We start from the raw sequence: 18,739 nt of genomic DNA, 5'->3' as shown, positions 1-18,739 counted from the left end.
CGATTATAATCTAATCCTTCCACATTTGATCCCAAAATCCCAAGAAATATAAATCTTGACGGGTAGAAAGCTATGCTGAAAGTTTATTAAGATACTTAGAAGACAAAGATACTGTATCAATTTATGTTGCATTAGCCTGATTATGATTAAAAAACACATATAATTAAACACGCGTTTGCGATTTAAATCAGAACACGATTTAAATCAATATAAATGTTTATATTGTAACGCATACTGTCCAGCCTCCATTTCTCTATAAAAATTTACTCTGTTGCACACACACACACAATAGAAGCAGGAGCCACTGTCAGAAGGGAAGATATGTTCAAAATATCGCAAATATCGATCATGTTGCGATAGTTTGAAATATAAAAGTCAATTGATTGTCCATAATATCGCTATTCTATTTTTTCGAAGAAATGTTTGTTAAAAGAAGAGTCTAGCACCAGCTGGATTCGAACACACAACCTGCCAGCTGGTAGTCACGCACCTAGACCAGTCGGCTACAAGACAGCACGCATGAACAGGCAGGCGAAACAGCCCTACACAGCCCTGTCGCAGCATACGAATACCGTTATTAAATTCTTTAGATACGCGATTCCATATTATATTAGCAGAAAAGCTTAAAACTACCACTTTTTCACACGCTATTTCACATGCTAGTTAAATACTTCGATGCTTAAAATCGTTAGGGAGAAATGAAATACTGGTGTGTATTTTTTTCTTTAAAGTACCAAGACCAGCTATATACTGTATGTTTATGTTCCAAAATTAATATCATTTATGGCCTTCACACGCGTTACAGTATGCTCCTATTCTTTTTATGCTCAGCTACTAAGATTTCCCTTCAGTGGTAAAATTCAATATCTACAACGGGCACAGCAAAGACGTTTACTGTACTGTAAGTCTTTCTACGACAGACCAACGGACCACGAGTGCCCCTGTTGGTCAACCAATCACGTACTGCGGTGCCACGCGTCATCTTGCGTCACACTGAGCGACGCCACCTGCGGTACGTGTCTGTAACGCGCACTTTGAATGGCTGCATCTGTATAAGGAGGATAAGGATTTTGAAGTTGACTCGAAATCTGATAGGTAACCAGTGCAAGGACTTGAAAACAGGTGTAATGCATCCCTGATAGGATTCTTGCTGTCATATTCTGAACATATTGAAGATTGCTCAGTGTGGATTTAATTTCCCCAGTGAACAGGATGTGCATTTATTAATTCTAGAAAAAAAGCCTTTCTTGATTTCTCTAGTTCCCTTTAAAATAAACTATTATTCCACAATGCAGAGTATTACATGGCCAGTATTTACACATGATATTTGTGATTTAAAGAAATGAACACAAGCAGCTTTTGGAGATTTAAGTGTTGGCTGAGTTATTGCAGGATAAAAGACTAGAGATGTTGGCAAGAAGAAGATAGTTTGGGGAAAGCTGAGGAATACACTTATAACAAGAACACTTCCTAATGGGGTTAGGCATACTTTTGATGAAGATGATGAAGTTAACAGACTATATGTTTACATAGATACTGAAATAAGGATTGTATTTTAGATTATGTGTAGTTGCTGGCATTGAACTGTGTGTTGGATGCACATGAATTGAAGGAGTGGGCAAACATAGCTGATGCGGATCCACAGAGCCAGCATATTAAGATGTTTATAATTAGAGGCAATTTGTTTAAATAACTAGGTATGGATACTGATGTGCAAGAGAGGTGGAAAGGCTGTTTCCTTAAGCCAGCACTATTAAATATTTTATTCTCAGTGAGATGCTGCCATTTCATCGTGGGTTTCTAACACTGTGTATAGTTCCATCCACACAGTGCCTTTACTTCCATCCATTTCTAATCTCTTTATCCAGTACAGAGGATTTGGAGCCTATCCCAGTAAGCAACGGACCCTGGACATAGCGCCAGTCCATCACAGGACAGACAGACACAAACACACGCACACCAGGGCCAGTTTTCCCATAAACCAATTAACTTACCAGTATGTTTCGGAGTGCGAGAGGGAGTCATATCACACATATGGAGAAAAACCATGTAACCCAGAGAGAACATGTAAAACCCCCACACACAGGATGGCAGGAATTGAACCTAGGACCCCAGTACTGCAAGATAGCAATGCTAACCACTTCGCCACCATTATAAATGGATGGGTATCTTAGTTATCTTTCTAGTTCACAGGTTTGCATGCATAATTTAATTTTGAAAGCCACTGAGACATGTCATGGAAATATAACTATCAAGGAAGCCACAAGAGAGAGTTCTCACCTGAGTAAGGTCTTTATTTCAATATTGCAATTTTGGGAGCCCTGCTACCACTTCGCAAAGTGCAACCAAAGACTCAATTTGTTACAAGCAGTATAGGGTTTTTATAAGACGTTGCGCTGTAAAAAAGTTCAGCACGTGGTCCCTTCTAAAACTTCCCCTTTCTCTAAGAGAAAACAGATTACATCATAGAGCGAGAGAAGAAAAACTAGATTTGTTATTCAAAGCTTATCAGTTACTTTCAGCTAATTCTAATGACCCAGACAGCATATATTGTTTTGGTACATTGTCTTCTAAACTAACCTAAACAGTGTACTTTGTTGACAAACTGTTTTCTAAAATTCTGCACGTACTGTAGCACAGCAGTTACATCCTTGAAATATATTATCTAAAAGCACCAATATATTTTTTTCAAAGCTCTCTACATTTTTAAGAATCAATTTACTTATTAGATTTCCACTTCAATTCCCTCCTTTTTATTCTTGAAAATGATTAAAAGTTAGATTCTTCATATGGACTCCCAGGAGGCTCCCATACTTCGGATTCTTGCGTTCTTATCAGAACATACTGATGCACAAACATATTCATTACCATATTTCAAAGCATTGGAATAATATATTTCGTACAGCAACACAAAAACAGGAAGACAAGTATCACAGCCCCTATAATCGGTGTTAGTAACTTAAAGAAAAACATTCCCCCTGGCCCAAACCGTGATTTTAACCAGGAGAGAAATGGGTGAGGCTGTAGAATGAGGCATTAAAGCACATACATAACAAGATGCATTACATTTCTTTAACTTTACAGTATGATTTATAAATTTATACCACAAATTACTCCTATCCCCCTCATTATCAGTTTCATTCAGCCAGTTTGTATACAAAGAGGCTTCGCGTTTAGATTCTTCCTCTTTCTGGGTGGTGACAGGCTTCCACATAAAAAGGAAAAAGGCTGGGCACATCAGTCCCAAGCATGTGATCCCCATCTGTGCTTGTGCACTTTGCTCAGTTCGTTTACAGTGGGAAGCATGAATCCAGGGAACCCTTTCCGTGACTTTCACAGCAGTCGCAGTGGTCAGCAGCCTTGGTACGGCCCCCTCCACCTGAGCGAACACCACCTCTTTTTCCTGTCTTTCACCAGAATCCAGTCTCCTTATTCATGCATTAGTTCTTACAGCACAGGTAAATCCCTGTGGGCTGGAGCCCAGCATTTTTCTTAGGGTTTTTTTTTTACAAGATTGGTCAACAGCTGGGTCACCTAAACAGCTGTCTATCACCCTAATAGAGAAAGGCCTAAAACTGTGATTATAGTGAGGAGCATACAGTTATTTCCATTCTAATACATCTGAGTTACACTCAGACTAAAAGCAGGGCTATTTACCCATGCCAATAAACCTAAATAATCACCTCTATCAAAGGGGATTACTCCCATGAGCATCTTTTATAGCAATACAATCCCAACATGAGCTCTGATTATTATTTGTGGCTGACTGATAAAGTATTGATTCCATATCCCCATTTTATCAAAGTAAAGCTCCTTACACTTAACAGGTACACTGTCGCCCCCCCTCAGGAAGCTCAACAAACACAGAAACAGTGACAATATAATAATTAATGTTCACTCAGTCTCTGGTGCAGTGGTTCGGTGTCGGCGCAATGCGTAGATCCAGCGATCTCATCCTGTCACTCAGATGGCAGAGTCGGTAGTCAGTTGCACTTGATATGGTCCTTCCCAGCAGGGTTGCAACATCAGGCAGGGTATATCTTCCTCACCACACCCACTCGCCAGGTATCAGGTCGTGTCTTCCCTCTACTGGAGGTCTCCAAGTGTCCAGCACCTGTTCACCAGCCCCGTGCACCACTTCAATTAACAACCTACAAAAAAACCTACAATAATACAATAGAGAATTAGCAAATTCAACAATCCATTAGCCAAATTCGTCCCTCCAGGAAGTTTCGTTGATTGGCCTGTGATGATATCAAACAGGCTCTATTACACAGTTCTGTTTGATCCAGCCCGCATCCCATGGCGCTCCTTCAGTCTGATGTCTAGTCGATCTTTTAGAGTTCTGTTCCTTCATTCCACTGTTCCAGCAGACTGAGGGTGATCTCAGTCCATCTCACCCCGAATAATCCAGCCACAGCCTGTCCCTTGATCATAATACAAGCGGTAGGGCAGTGCCCACCGAGGGCTTATCTCTGTTATCAAGTGTTTGGTAGACACAGAGGCAGTGGCAGCAACCCACTGGGAAAACAGATTATAAGAGCCCAGGTTTCTCTTGACAATTGTCAATTTGCCAGTGCATGAAAGGTTCCTCAGGAGCAGGCCTTTTGAGCTGTAGCACCCGCACCTGAACTGTAGCTGAGTTCCTTTGATAAGCATCACATTGAGATACCACATAAGTGGCTACTGCTTCAAACACGGTCCCCACCCAGGTTTGGGTAACCAGCACACCATTTCTCACACCCAGGTGTCCGACAGAGTGCATTTGTCGAGCTACAAAGGGCATTAGGCTGTGAAGGCATGCAGGGCGTCCAGTGTGCTGGCAGCACCACACCCAATCATCATGAAGCACCACACTCTTTTCTAACCATGTCCTTTTCTCTGCTTTAGAGGCCTCAGCCTGAATATCCTGTAGCTGTCCCCTTTTCACCAACAGAGGTCTCACAGGGGTCTCAGACTCCTGCTCTACCAGGACTGCTCACCTGACAGCTGCATCTGCAAAGTTGTTCCCTCGAGTTACTGGAAACATTTCTTTATTATGTGATTTACACTTTACCACAGCTACTTCAATAAGCAGCTGCAAAGCTTCTAACAGTTCAGAGACAAACCCAGCATTCTTAACTGGAGTCCCTGCCATGTTGGGGAAATCCCTATTCCTTCACTGCCATCCAAAATTGTGGCATCCACCAAATGTATATATACAGTCTATATAAATTGCTACAAGTTTCCATTTAGCATATTTACAAGTTTCAATTAAATATTTTCATTCGGTCTGCTAGTTCTACACCAGATTATTCACAGTTTATACAGCCAGGCAGGTAGCCTGCACAACACATAAACACGGCCCCTTGGCCACCGCATCAAGGGGTCCTGAATAATAATAACCCACCAGACGATGCCTATCTCCATGCTCCTGCACCAGCACAGCAGCTCACAACCCATTTCTTTCACTTACATACAGATTACATACAGATGATCCGTCTGAGGGAATCCAGTCCAGGGCCAGTGCCTGCAAGAAAGCTTGTCTCAAAACATCAAAACCGGTTTCTGCTGCAGGGGTCAAGGCAATTTTGTCTTTAGACTGCACTACCCCCCTTAAACCAATACGTCACTAGACAAGCTCGTTCTGAGAAGGCATTCACCCTGGCTTTATCATGTAGTTGGTTTTATACTCCTTTTTTTTCAAGATCCAGTACTTGGAGTAGCCCGGCCTTATGGATTCCCTCATTAGGTAAAACAATCACAATATCACATAACTCTATTAAGTTAGTTTACATAAATGCTATTTCATGCAGTAATTCCTTATAAAATGCTGCAGTCTGGGCCTAAAATAGGTCTGGGGTGTCCCCCACCCACATCAGTAGTTGAAACTGTACATCTTTACCCAAGCAGACTGTGACAGCTTATATTTGCTTTAAACACAACCCTTGCACCCCTTCTCCTGTAGCCTCCTGTTACCCGTTAGAAAACTTTATATCACATTTTTATGCTGTTTTAGTCTAAAAGTAGGACAGCTGTGCTCCTGTGTCCCCCAGTTACTGCACACTGTAAGATTATTTCACTTTTATTTCAATCCTGAGATAAATTTAGGAAGGCTACAGAGGGGTTTACTAGATTAAAACTTTTAGTTCACGCACGGCTCTCGTTTCAGCTTCTGACATGTTCTTTAATTGTGAATTCAAGCCTCTTTCTTCCAATTTCTCCAAAAAACACCTTTTTTTTAGTAACTGCACACCAGCTTATTAGTAGTTTTGTCTTTGGGGTTTTATATCTCGGTATAACATGAAAGTCGCACAATAATTTCGACAAACTGGCGGCTCCCTTTTCTCCTCCTTGGGAGTCTTTTTACCTCCCATTTGCAGCGCTCGCACTTCTGCATGCATGCTTCGCGAGTTATTAAATCAAATCTCTCTCCGCTGTCCGTAATATCAGGAAAGCATAGTTGTACATTCTTGGCAACATCAGGTTTAACACACTCAAGTAAATTTGTTTTATTACTGTGGAAGTATCTTCATTCACTTCCTTTTCATCGGCTAACCCCGAGTATACTATCCATAAAGCTATAAACCTTTCTGTAAAATCTGAAAACATCCTCACTTCCTTCTGCTGACATGCTGTTACTTTTCTCTAATCAGTTTTCGGTGGGTAATGCTCTTTCAAAAATCTCCACACTGATTCCCACCCTTCTCCCAGATTCTCTCTCAAGGCGTTCTATTTCTTCTTTTGCTTTTTCTTTTTCTGCATATATAACTTCCTTTCGTTCAGCCATTGCTTTTAGCTTTTCCATCAGGGATTTTTGCGTCTCATCTATGATATTCTGTTGAATTCTCAAATATTCCTCTAACTATTGTTTATTTTTATCCAAATGTTCATACACTTTTCTACATTCCTGTTCAGCCTAAATTCCGTCTGACAGTCAATATTTCTTTTAAGTTTCACTTTGGATTAATCAAACTTTTTTTCTTCACACCAAACCATTTTCACGTCTCCCACGCGCCCCGCGGAATCCCCCAGTCGAGACAAACTGACGAACTATCACAATTCGGGAACACGGACCAGGTTCCAAATCCTGGCTTTAAATACACAGTTGAATCGAGTTACCATTTTCGGCTCTTCTGCGAGTACAGTTCTAGTTACTACCTTCAGCCGTACTGCAGTCGTGTACCAGGATGCAACACCTGGATTTTTTCGCACGGGCAGGGCGAGACGCTACTCCTTCAGCAATCCCTCTTTTTCTACCCCACCTTCACAAAACAGGCATCTAAAACACATACACCATTAACTCATTTTTTCTGTTGTACTTGCTTCAGCTTCAGGAAAACCCTGAACCCACCACAGCAACATGGAGAGGACAAGGGACTTTTTAGAAAAGAGGAGTCCTTACCTCTTTTTAGAAGCGTCCGCCTATCTTTTCCTCTCCATGTCCGTGTGGTTTAATTTAGATGGATACTTCTTCATCATTTGGGTCATGTATCCGCCAATCTGCCTCCTCCTTTTTAGAGGACATTGTAAACCTTTAGGAACAATATGATCTAGCAACAAGGTTATGTCACTGTAATTAGGCTTAAGACAATCGAGAACAAGGCTTGCCTTTCTTCTAAATTCTTTACGGTCATCAGGCAATTTAGGAAAAGACTTAACTAATGCAAATAATTCACTAGGAGACCAATGTCAATGTACATATGCTGGAGTTCCTTCTGGACCTGGAAAAGTGCACATTGGCATTTCACAAACAAGTGAAAAGGCTTTGGCTCCGGACCGCTTTCTAATTTCGGTGGAGACTTTTTCTTTTTAGTACGCATGGCCATGACTTTAGCTGCAGCTTGCTGTTCTTTACTTTCAAGACTAGTCTTTTTTGAAGCTTCCCATTATTTCTGTGATTCCTCTTTCCATTCCATAAGTTTTCCAATTCAATTTCTTTCCTTTCTTCTCCTTCTCTTCTAAGTTTCCCCTTCTTCAGGAAACTTCTTTTTCCTAATTCAACTTTCCTCTGTCGATTCTGATTCACTTACAAAGATAGTTATAGTTATAGTTATATACTTCATAGTTATGGGCCCATAATTATCATATATAAATTATGTGCAAGTTCCCTTACACCTATTACCCTAGCTTTACAGTTCATGAACATAATTTTTTTTTTTACTCTAACCCAGGCTATAATTGTTTCTCTGAATTTGTCGTACATGTACTTTTGCTGGACTGCTCGGTCCCATTTTCGTCTCTGAATTTTAATTTCCCATTTTTACCGATCGGTGCCTTACTTAGAACCTTATCATATTAACTACTCCGCAGAGCAAAAACCACACGTCTGTGTTAAGATAAGTTCTTTATATGAGTCCTAGACTCATCAAACCCGCGTGAGAACACCCCTGTGGCTCGCTTCTCAAACTATTAATTTTAAAGGATCACTTACTGACGTCAGACAGCTGCCAATTCTCCAGACGCGTCTCTGGAAGGATAAACAGTTTATCCTCCGAGGTTCGTCCAATTTGCTAAAATTGTCCGGGTCCGGATGGAGTTTCAGCAGCCGTTCGCGCTCAGGTTTGTGATCCCGGACGAGCCCCCAAATTGTCATGGAAATATAACTATCAAGGAAGCCACAAGAGAGAGTTCTCACCTGAGTAAGGTCTTTATTTCAATATTGCAATATTGGGAGCCCTGCTGCCACTTCGCAAAGTGCAACCAGAGACTCAATTTGTTACAAGCAGAACAGGGTTTTTATAAGACGTTGCGCTGTAAAAAAGTTCAGCACTTGGTCCCTTCTAAAACTTCCCCTTTCTCTAAGAGAAAACAGATTACATCATAGAGCGAGAGAAGAAAAACTAGATTTGTTATTCAAAGCTTATCAGTTACTTTCAGCTAATTCTAATGACCCAGACAGCATATATTGTTTTGGTACATTGTCTTCTAAACTAACCTAAACAGTGTACTTTGTTGACAAACTGATTTCTAAAATTCTGCACGTACTGTAGCACAGCAGTTACATCCTTGAAATATATTATAATATATGATATATTTTTATATTTTTTATATATTTTTTTTCAAAGCTCTCTACATTTTTAAGAATCAATTTACTTATTAGATTTCCACTTCAGACATCAGGTACTACTGTTGTATTTATGAAAAAGAAACAAAACAAAAAACATACTAACAACTGTGCCATCCTACTCCTTAGTTAATACATTTTATTATTCATAAACAGTTAACATTGTTAGCAAAATATTTTGAATTATATTTAACCCTATTTTTTCTTTAGTTTTGTATTTAACTTTAATTTAATATTATTGATTGCTAATAGTTTATGCTAACACCTAACTTTCTTAATTAGATGTATTTAAAACAGTGAACTAAGTGTAACATACTATTCAGAAATACAATCGAAAATAGTTTTGTGGTGTTTGTATGGATGAAACGTTTCTAAAATGTATAACGTAACAAAATTAAAGACGATTAAAATCTGTAATCTTTCCACTTGTAATGTCATTAGACAGAACAACACGTTTCTGGTTTGTTTTAATTAGTATTAGTTAGTAGTTAGTAGTTTTAATTTAATTAGTATTGCAATTCGCACTGATTCCCTTGCGAAGATATGGACTTAAGAATATTCGTGCCTGGTCAAAAAATGGCATTAAGCACTTAAAATTAATATGGTTAATAATAGTAAACTGTAACATGCTGTAACAAGATCGGTTAAACTGCGAAGAAAATGCTTTCAGAGGAAATGTTTCAGGTGTGAAGAACATAGATCTCCAATGCAATTTCAACCAAACCTGTTCGCACACACCCTGCCCCCACTACCATTAGAATATACACAAAGCACTGAAATCTTTTGAGCTAATGATCAGGTGACCCGAGAGAGAGCGAGAGAAACACCAAGGGGTGCGGAACCAGGGAACTATTTACATGGAAAACGGGCGATCTCCCCAGACTGTCCGCCCGTTTCACTGTTACCTGGATACCTCTTTATTTAGAACTCACAAACACTGATTTTTAGTTTCGAAGGATTCAAGTAGGGTTTTAGATGAAAGGCAGCGACCTTAATCAAGCCCAAATCATAATTGAACCCATTCAGAGCCTACATTACATTTTAGCGTTTCATTCTGAGCAGAAGACCCTCACACCTGAAGAAGGCTTGCGTTTTCTCTCTTCTCTTTTAAGCATGTGTACAATGTGTAATACAATTACAATGTGTAATTACAATGCGAATCGTATGAGGGTGGGGGGGAGGTGTCTTTCGCTGGAAATCTCGCCTGCTTCTACTTTACGAGTACAACCCCCTCTCTGCCGGAGTGCTGGCTGTGACGAATTAAACCGGTTTCACAGGTTTCAATCACAGACCATGTGACATGGGAGTCAGGAAACTAACACACAGCACCACCGGATTTGATAACACTATAAAAACGCTATAAAATAATGTGACTAGGCACAGAACAAGTTTACAGCACAGTACAATAATAAATGCTGACCATGACTTTAGAAGCATAAATTGCCTTACACTCAATTTAAACACAAGCTGTCTTTAGCCCTCTAAGCTCGTTCATACAGAAATGTAGAGATCCAGGCTCAGAACACACAGCTTCATTAGCGAATACATATGCAGGACAACTAGAAAAGACGTTTTACAGAGGATGGATTTTTAGAAACATCCCATCAGTGACATCACTGAAGTCAACTCCTAGGTACTGTAACTGTCGTGTGGATAGTTTCACAAGAATCAGACAAAGGTTTAAGCATCGCTTGTTCTAGATAAAACTGCAAAAAAAACAACAACAACCCATAATGTACTTCTTTGCGGCTCTGTTTGCCCAAATCATATATTCACAACGTGAAATCTAGAAAATAATATTACGTAACCAAAATCCGCAATATGGAAACAGAACCTGTGTAATTGTTGATAGATGATGTACTCGTAACATTTTTTCAAGACGAACTACAACATTTAAAAAATGACTTGTATGTACTTGATATCTCTAATCAATCCACGGGTCCCAGCACAAAACGAAACTAAAACGCATACCGTTTCGCGCTTCTTATTAGTTGCTCAAAAGTAATTTGACCGTATGAAATGCATAATATAAACCTAGAAACATATACGTGAGCAGTACTTAAGCACTGTAGTATCGGTGTTAAGACATACCTCTCAAATACTGTAAATCAAGTTAAAAATATCTCAAGACCGATTCTGGTCATAATGAAACCATGTTTCGTGTATGTTTTCTTTAAAGTACCGAGACCAGCCATATACTCTATGTTTATGTTCCAAAATTAATATCGTTTATGGCCTTCACACGCGTTGCAGTATGCTCCTATTCTTTTTATGCTCAGCTACTAAGATTTCCCTTCAGTGGTAAACTCAGATATGAATATTCAATACTTAAACGGGCACAGTTAAGACATTAAATATACATATACATACTGTATACAGTACAGTTTTCATACGGTAATATGTTTATGTTCCTAAATCAATCTCTTTTATGAGCATGTGAAAGGCATGGTGAATCGATTCTCAAAAATTACTGTACTTTGCATGATTGGAAACAAATGCGTGATTGCGAAATGCTGTGGTGTTACTTTTACAAAGACGGTCAATGAAAAAAAGAATGTTGACCAGGGCAATACTTTGAGTTTACACTTACAGCTTGTCCAAGGTCATTCATTATTAATACTATTAGTAATATCTTCGTTAAAGACTTTGATGGCCACAGCTCAAACATGAGAGGTTGAGCTTTATTAGCTCCACCTTGCGGAAATTCCGGATACTATTATTTTGCTTGTCGTATTATAGGAGAATTTACGGTAACTCGCGGTATTTACCGGTAGCTTGCGGTAGACTGCGTACAGCGTACCGCAAAATAACGCGGTATCGCCCGCGCATTTTGAATGGCTGCATCTGTAGGCTGCCAAAAGTCTCCGAAACCAAATTTTGATAGCAGAAAATTCTCACTCGTCCAGAAGTTCCCTTGGGACCCAACATCCAGCACAGAGTGGTAAAAAAGCGTCTTTTTTGTAAACCCTTGCAGCGTGAATTGGTGGTTCAGTGGTAGAATTCTTGCCTGCCACGCGGGAGGCCCCGGTTCAATTCCCGGCCAATCCAGTGGCTTTTGCAGCGAGCGGCTCCATCACTTGCATCCCCTTTCAACTCGCAACTGAAAACCCACTAAAGCTTAGAAGGTGTGAGCCAGGTCAGTACCCGGATGAGGGTGACCTACAGGGAAAAGCAAAGCTTACAGCTGGAAGCGGTGTTAATGGAGCCAGCTGTGGGGTGCTCACCCTGAGGTCTGTGCGGGTCCCAATGCCCCAGTATAGTGACGGAGACGCTGTGTGGTAAAAAGGTGCCGTCTTTTGGATGAGATGTAAAACCGAGGTCATAGCTCTCTGTGGTCATTAAAAGTGACCACCAAAACCTTTGACAAAAGCTCTTGGTAATTGATGGTCTTCAATAATGCTTCTCCTTTAGGTACATTTGAAATCAGCTGAAAAATGCTGTGAAATGGGGGGGCACTTCAGGCCATTGTAGGATTTGGGTTACAAGAACAATTAAACAGCACGAGAAAGCCCGTACACTGAATCGCAGGGCTTTCTATTCAAAGAAGGACAAAAGAAACTTCCCTGAATTCCATTTTTTGCAGCACAGAGAGGACAGCAGGCACGAGGCCTGTTAGCTCAGCTGGTTAGAGCGTGGTGCTAATAACGCCAAGGACGCGGGTTCGATCCCCGTTCGGGCCAGGTAGTCTCCTCCTCTCTTGCCAAAACCCGTTGCTTTCTTGCTGTGGTGAGATTGGTGGTAATTCAAAGACGCCACATACTGCCGACAGACGAGAGTGTTGTGGGAGAAGAGAGAAGTGATGGAAGATTGAAGAGTGTCCTAGGTGGAGCCAAGATAAAGTGTCACAATTGCATAGGGGAGGATTTCAAGTGTTTAAGATGGTAAAAATAACCGGAAGTGATCCCCCAGTCCGGCACAGTCTGATGTACTTCTGTCATATAAAGTGAAACTAGATGTCGAACTGGAGCCTCACTTATGTAAATTTGCAATATTTGCATAAGTGAGGCTCCAGTTATACATCTAGTTTCACTTTAAATGACAAAACTGAAGAGACTTAAAAGAGCTGGAGAGGATTTCTTACAACTTTTGAGCCGGCACAGTTTTCGAAAACGTTTTCTTCACGCTGCACTATACAACACAGACAGCCAAGAGTCTCCAAAACAAAACAAATTGACAGATAGGAGAAAAGTCCCACTCGTCCTAAAGTTCCCAAAATCCAGCACTGAGCGTAAACAAAGTGTTCAAGTAGCGTGGGAATGCTACCCCTAATGCTAGCTGGAGTTTGAGCGTCTGGTTCAGAGTTTGCTCAAGAGTTTACCTTTCACAGATGCGCAAAGATGAATGTTGAGGGTGCACGCTTCAAGGCGCCTTACAGTGCAGGGAGTGATTAGAGACGATTCGTGACGTGTGCTCGTTCCCATATACCGTACGCCCCGGGTTGCAGTGCTAGGATGACGTCCAATACCGCTTCGGCACGTAACGGCATTATATTCAAGTGCAGGACATGAGGGTTTTATTTTGTTCGTTTTGTTCTGCTCTGCTTTGCTTTGTTTTGCTTTCCATGGCGTTTGTAAGAGCGTCAATAAAAAGGCGATTCCTGCGTCTAACACGAATGTAAGAGCTATTTCAAGTGCGGCTTCTAAAATGCTTGTAGACATTTGTCTGTTGTTGATTGTTTTTTTGTGTCTAACAAAGTGCCATTTTCCTGTCCGGACGGGGAGACTTTATCATTCCCACATGAAGCAACCCTTAATTCCTCGGAGGCGTGTCTGTCTGCAAGGTTTGTATTTTGGAAAGGTTTTTTTTTTTAACGGAGAACGACTTTGAAAAAGATTTCCGCCGGCGTCTCGCGATCCGTGTGAGATTGTAGCAAGAACATGGTGCGGCTTCTTAAATGCTTGTGGACATTTGTCTGTTGTTGATTGTTTCTTTGTGTCTAACAAAGTGCCATTTTCCTGTCCGGACGGGGAGACTTTATCATTCCCACATGAAGCCACCCTTAAGTCCTCTGAGGCGTGTCTGTCTGCAAGGCTTGTATTTTGGAAAGGTTTTTTTTTTAATGGAGAACGACTTTGAAAAAGGTTTCCGCCGGCGCCTCGCGATCCATGTGAGATTGTAGCAAGAACACAGCAACGGCGACGCTCGCTGTAGTCGTGGTCGAGTGGTTAAGGCGATGGACTAGAAATCTGGTGGGGACTCCCCGCGCAGGTTCAAATCCTGCCGTCTACGGCGTCTGCCGCATGTTGTAGTGTGCCTGTGCGGCAGAGGCGAAGTGCCGCTTCTCCTTTTCTGGTACTATAAAAACGCTAAATCGCTTGGACCCGCTGCCATGGAAATCAATTCTTCAGATAACCACACATTTTGCGTTCGCACGTCTGGTGCTCTACTTATGCCTTTGAAAACCGGATCAATAAAGCTCAAAGAACCGACACGATAGGTGCTCGTAAAGCACGCAGTAAAGAACTCTTATCAGCGAGGGTTTCAGTGGGTTAACTGAGGAGAAGGCGTGATCGCTAATTGTTGAGTTTTTATTTGGTGTTAGAAACACTCTTACTGTGCATGAAGTGCAACAAATGTAGCCACAGAAATTGCATCGTGCTTTCATTTATGCTATTGCAGACACCAACGTTGCCTAGATAGAAAACCGAAAAAGCCGTGGGTTTGCTTGCCGGTCTGAAGGATCTCTCTTCGAATCTCTATCATTTGTCAATGGAAGTAAAAGGTGCTGCAATCTGATACGTTCACATTCAAACCCTCAGCTGTTGTTCGACTTTATTTCTTGACTAATTACAACTGAGTGTCGCATGAGCAGTTACGTAAACTTGTCTGCTATATTTGAACACAAATGCCGTTCTTCAATTAAAACTAACAGTACATTGTCAGGGACATTCAGTTATATACAAACAAGAGACAGACGAGAATATTTCTACCTTTCATGTGGACTACGTGTTGACTTACTGATCGGAATAATTGAAATGTTCGGGTTCATAGCCGATGCAGTGCGTGCTAATTAGAACAGCAGCGCTGGGCTCTCAGCACCGTACTGAGCCCAGGTGCAGTTCATTTACATGAAGGAAATCTCATAGTGGGTACGATTACACCCACATACAGTAAGTAGCACAGGCTACTTAGGGAGTAGCCTGATGCGTTTAAAAGTGACCCGAGCCAGGCAGGAGTCGAACCTACAATCTCCTGATCCGTAGTCAGACGCGTTATCCATTGCGCCACTGGCCCTGGTGTCACACTGCACGACTGCAACCCAGTGAGCTCAGCACTGCAACTAGTAAAACATTACCCCCGGTCCATTCTTTTCCAAAAGTGAGAAACACCTGTTTTCTACATTGTGTCTGTTTAAAACCATATCTCTTTAAACCAAACCAAGAGTTTGTCCTTTGCACTGATATTCTGATTCATTTCGATTTCAAAGAAAAAAAAAACACTTTCTTCCAAAGCATCATAAAATTGTCCCTTCTTCCAGACTCTACTTCTCTCTTGTAGTAGTACAGCAGACCTTTCCAGGTGAGCAGATCACAGAGTCCGAAATGAGCTTCCTCCATCCAGCAAAGTACCTGAACATGACTCTGTCATCATAAAAGCACCCCTGTAGTAAAGCAATTAAATCCGAAATCAAGAGGGCAATTGCCTACTGAAGTTCAAGAAGTCATCAATTTTAACCTAGCAACACATTAAAGGCTGCATCTATACAAGTACGATTCTAGAAATGCTCACCAGATTACGTTTTAAGAAGGAACTGCGGCTCAGGTTCCGCCGAGATCTAAACTCGGATGGCAGGATTCAGAGTCCAGAGTTTGGACGGGTGGCGCACAGAGGGTCCATATACTGTAGATCCCTCAGTGATCTTCCGCGTGTTCAAACCGCCAGCGTGTGACTCCCCTGTCCCCGTGACCTCATTGCTCTGCTCTCGCCTGTGTGCAGCCGAGCCCGACTCACGGTAAAGTGGAAAAAAAATGCCCTCAACTTGTGATTTACTCTGGAGCGAGGACAGATGTCACCTTCTTATCATTGAACAGGATGTATGTGATGTGGCGACTAGGTTCAATTTTTTATCCTCTTTAAAAGATTAAGGACTGGGTGAGCCTGATTTACCACCCTTTCAGCTAAGAACCCGACGTGCGGACCATTTAAGCTGCGTAGACTCGGTCGTTTAACTCTTCTCCATTAGCAGGGTTAAGGTTAAAGAAAAAACATTGCTGACTTCTTTTTTGTTTTCCAGCCGCGAGCGCTGATTAGCAAGGTTTGCATTTCATGTTTTGCAAGTTGCATTCTAAGAAAAACAAGTCGTTCAAGACAGGAAATGAATACTTGCATTTAATTAAGTCTAGCCGTAGGCGGTTGTCCATAATGACCAGTCCTGTTCGAGAAGACAGAACAAAAAAAGGAACCGCTGGGATTCGGACCCGGGATCTCCTGTTTACTAGGCAGGCGCTTTAACCAACTAAGCCATAGCGCGCCAGGAGCTCTGTCCTTTTGCAGCCACTTGGACACACAACTCAGACACATCTGCATTCGCTGTGCGCTCCGCCTGCTCGCTGAGCAAGTTGCCACCTTTACATACAATAGCAACATCGACACCAAGAGAAAGGATGACAAATGGCTTTTAACTGGAACTTTTCATGTCCAAGGAGCTCAATGTGCTTTCCGTGTACAACAGGGCCACTGAACTCCACACCGGCCACTGAAGCACAGCAGTGGCTTGCTGGCTTGACATCTCCCAAGGAAGATGTTGAAATTGCATGTGGAACAGGAAAATGACCCTCGAGTACGAGGGAAAAAAAAGAAAAAGAAAATCTGGAGCGCGCCAACTCATGTCCGGACAGCCTGGTTTGAACAAAGTGTTCAAGTAGCATGGGAATGCGACCCCTAATCCTAGCTGGAGTTTGAGCGTCTGGTTCAGAGTTTGCTCAAGAGTTTACCTTTCACAGATGCGCAAAGATGAATGTTGAGGGTGCACGCTTCAAGGCGCCTTACAGTGCAGGGAGTGATTAGAGACGATTCGTGACGTGTGCTCGTTCCCATATACCGTACGCCCCGGGTTGCAGTGCTAGGATGACGTCCAATACCGCTTCGGCACGTAACGGCATTATATTCAAGTGCAGGACGTGAGGGTTTTATTTTGTTCGTTTTGTTCTGCTCTGCTTTGCTTTATTTTGCTTTCCATGGTGTTCGTAAGAACGTCAATAAAAAGGCGATTCCTGCGTCTAACACGAATATAAGAGCTATTTCAAGTGCGGCTTCTAAAATGCTTGTAGACATTTGTCTGTTGTTGATTGTTTTTTTGTGTCTAACAAAGTGCCATTTTCCTGTCCGGACGGGGAGACTTTATCATTCCCACATGAAGCAACCCTTAAGTCCTCTGAGGCGTGTCTGTCTGCAAGGTTTGTATTTTGGAAAGGTTTTTTTTTTTAACGGAGAACGACTTTGAAAAAGATTTCCGCCGGCGTCTCGCGATCCGTGTGTGATTGTAGCAAGAACATGGTGCGGCTTCTTAAATGCTTGTGGACATTTGTCTGTTGTTGATTGTTTCTTTGTGTCTAACAAAGTGCCATTTTCCTGTCCGGACGGGGAGGCTTTATCATTCCCACATGAAGCAACCCTTAAGTCCTCTGAGGCGTGTCTGTCTGCAAGGTTTGTATTTTGGAAAGGTTTTTTTTTTTTAACGGAGAACGACTTTGAAAAAGATTTCCGCCGGCGTCTCGCGATCCGTGTGTGATTGTAGCAAGAACATGGTGCGGCTTCTTAAATGCTTGTGGACATTTGTCTGTTGTTGATTGTTTCTTTGTGTCTAACAAAGTGCCATTTTCCTGTCCGGACGGGGAGGCTTTATCATTCCCACATGAAGCCACCCTTAAGTCCTCTGAGGCGTGTCTGTCTGCATGGCTTGTATTTTGGAAAGGTTTTTTTTTTAATGGAGACTGACTTTGAAAAATGTTTCCGCCGGCGCCTCGCGATCCATGTGAGATTGTAGCAAGAACGCAGCAACGGTGGTGCTCGCTGTAGTTGTGGCCGAGTGGTTAAGGCGATGGACTAGAAATCCATTGGGGTTTCCCCGCGCAGGTTCGAATCCTGCCGACTACGGTGTCCTCCTCACATCGTTGTGTGCTGGCGCAAGCAAGGAAAAGTGCCTTTCTTCTTTTCCTGGTGGTTTTAAAACGCGAGATCGCTTGTACCCGCTGCCTTGGAAAGAAATGTCTACATGTTTACTTGCACATTGTCTATTGTTTGTACATTGTCTTGATGCACTGTTTGCACTTTGTCTTGTTTTTTACACTTGTTTTACAATCGAGAGACCTTCTGTAAGTAAGAATTCCATTGTACCAGTACCGGTTACATATGGCAATAAAGTTCAAGTTCAAATGCTTCAGCGTCCGCAAACGGCATTTTGCAGCTGGAAGCAGATGGCGACGCTTTTTGCGGTCGCGTGTCTTGTGCCCCATTTCCGGCCTTTAACATCGAATCAATAAAGCTGTTAGAACCGACACCATAGGTGCTTTTCTTACAACTTTTGATCTGACTCAGTTTCGGAATGCAATTCCTGAACACTGCGAGAGACAACCTACAGATGCAGCCATTCAAAATGAGCGGTAAAAACCCGTAGTACAGTAACCAACCCGCAGGGCACCGTAGGGCACCGCGGTAAGTGATTGGCTGGTCAAAATGACCGACAGGGGCACT

At 41.9% G+C, this 18,739-nt stretch overlaps 3 non-coding genes across 3 annotated transcripts; 2 read left to right on the top strand and 1 right to left on the bottom strand.

Annotated features, from left to right (window-relative positions):
- Positions 1 to 12,652: 12,652 nt before the first annotated feature.
- On the top strand, positions 12,653 to 12,726 carry trnai-aau (transfer RNA isoleucine (anticodon AAU)). Its single transcript has one exon. It is a non-coding gene; the product is annotated as a tRNA-Ile (tRNA).
- A 2,481-nt stretch (positions 12,727 to 15,207) lies between these two features.
- trnar-acg (transfer RNA arginine (anticodon ACG)) lies at positions 15,208 to 15,280 on the bottom strand. Its single transcript has one exon. It is a non-coding gene; the product is annotated as a tRNA-Arg (tRNA).
- A 2,780-nt stretch (positions 15,281 to 18,060) lies between these two features.
- Positions 18,061 to 18,142, top strand: trnas-aga (transfer RNA serine (anticodon AGA)). The gene has a single exon. It is a non-coding gene; the product is annotated as a tRNA-Ser (tRNA).
- Positions 18,143 to 18,739: the final 597 nt, after the last annotated feature.

The sequence above is a fragment of the Atractosteus spatula genome, unplaced genomic scaffold (assembly GCF_055471065.1).
Source record: "Atractosteus spatula isolate fAtrSpa1 unplaced genomic scaffold, fAtrSpa1.hap1 Scaffold_4, whole genome shotgun sequence".
Classification (NCBI taxonomy): domain Eukaryota; kingdom Metazoa; phylum Chordata; class Actinopteri; order Semionotiformes; family Lepisosteidae; genus Atractosteus; species Atractosteus spatula.
The sequence above is the reverse complement of the archived record's forward strand: the minus strand, read 5'-3'. Positions and strand labels throughout refer to the sequence as shown.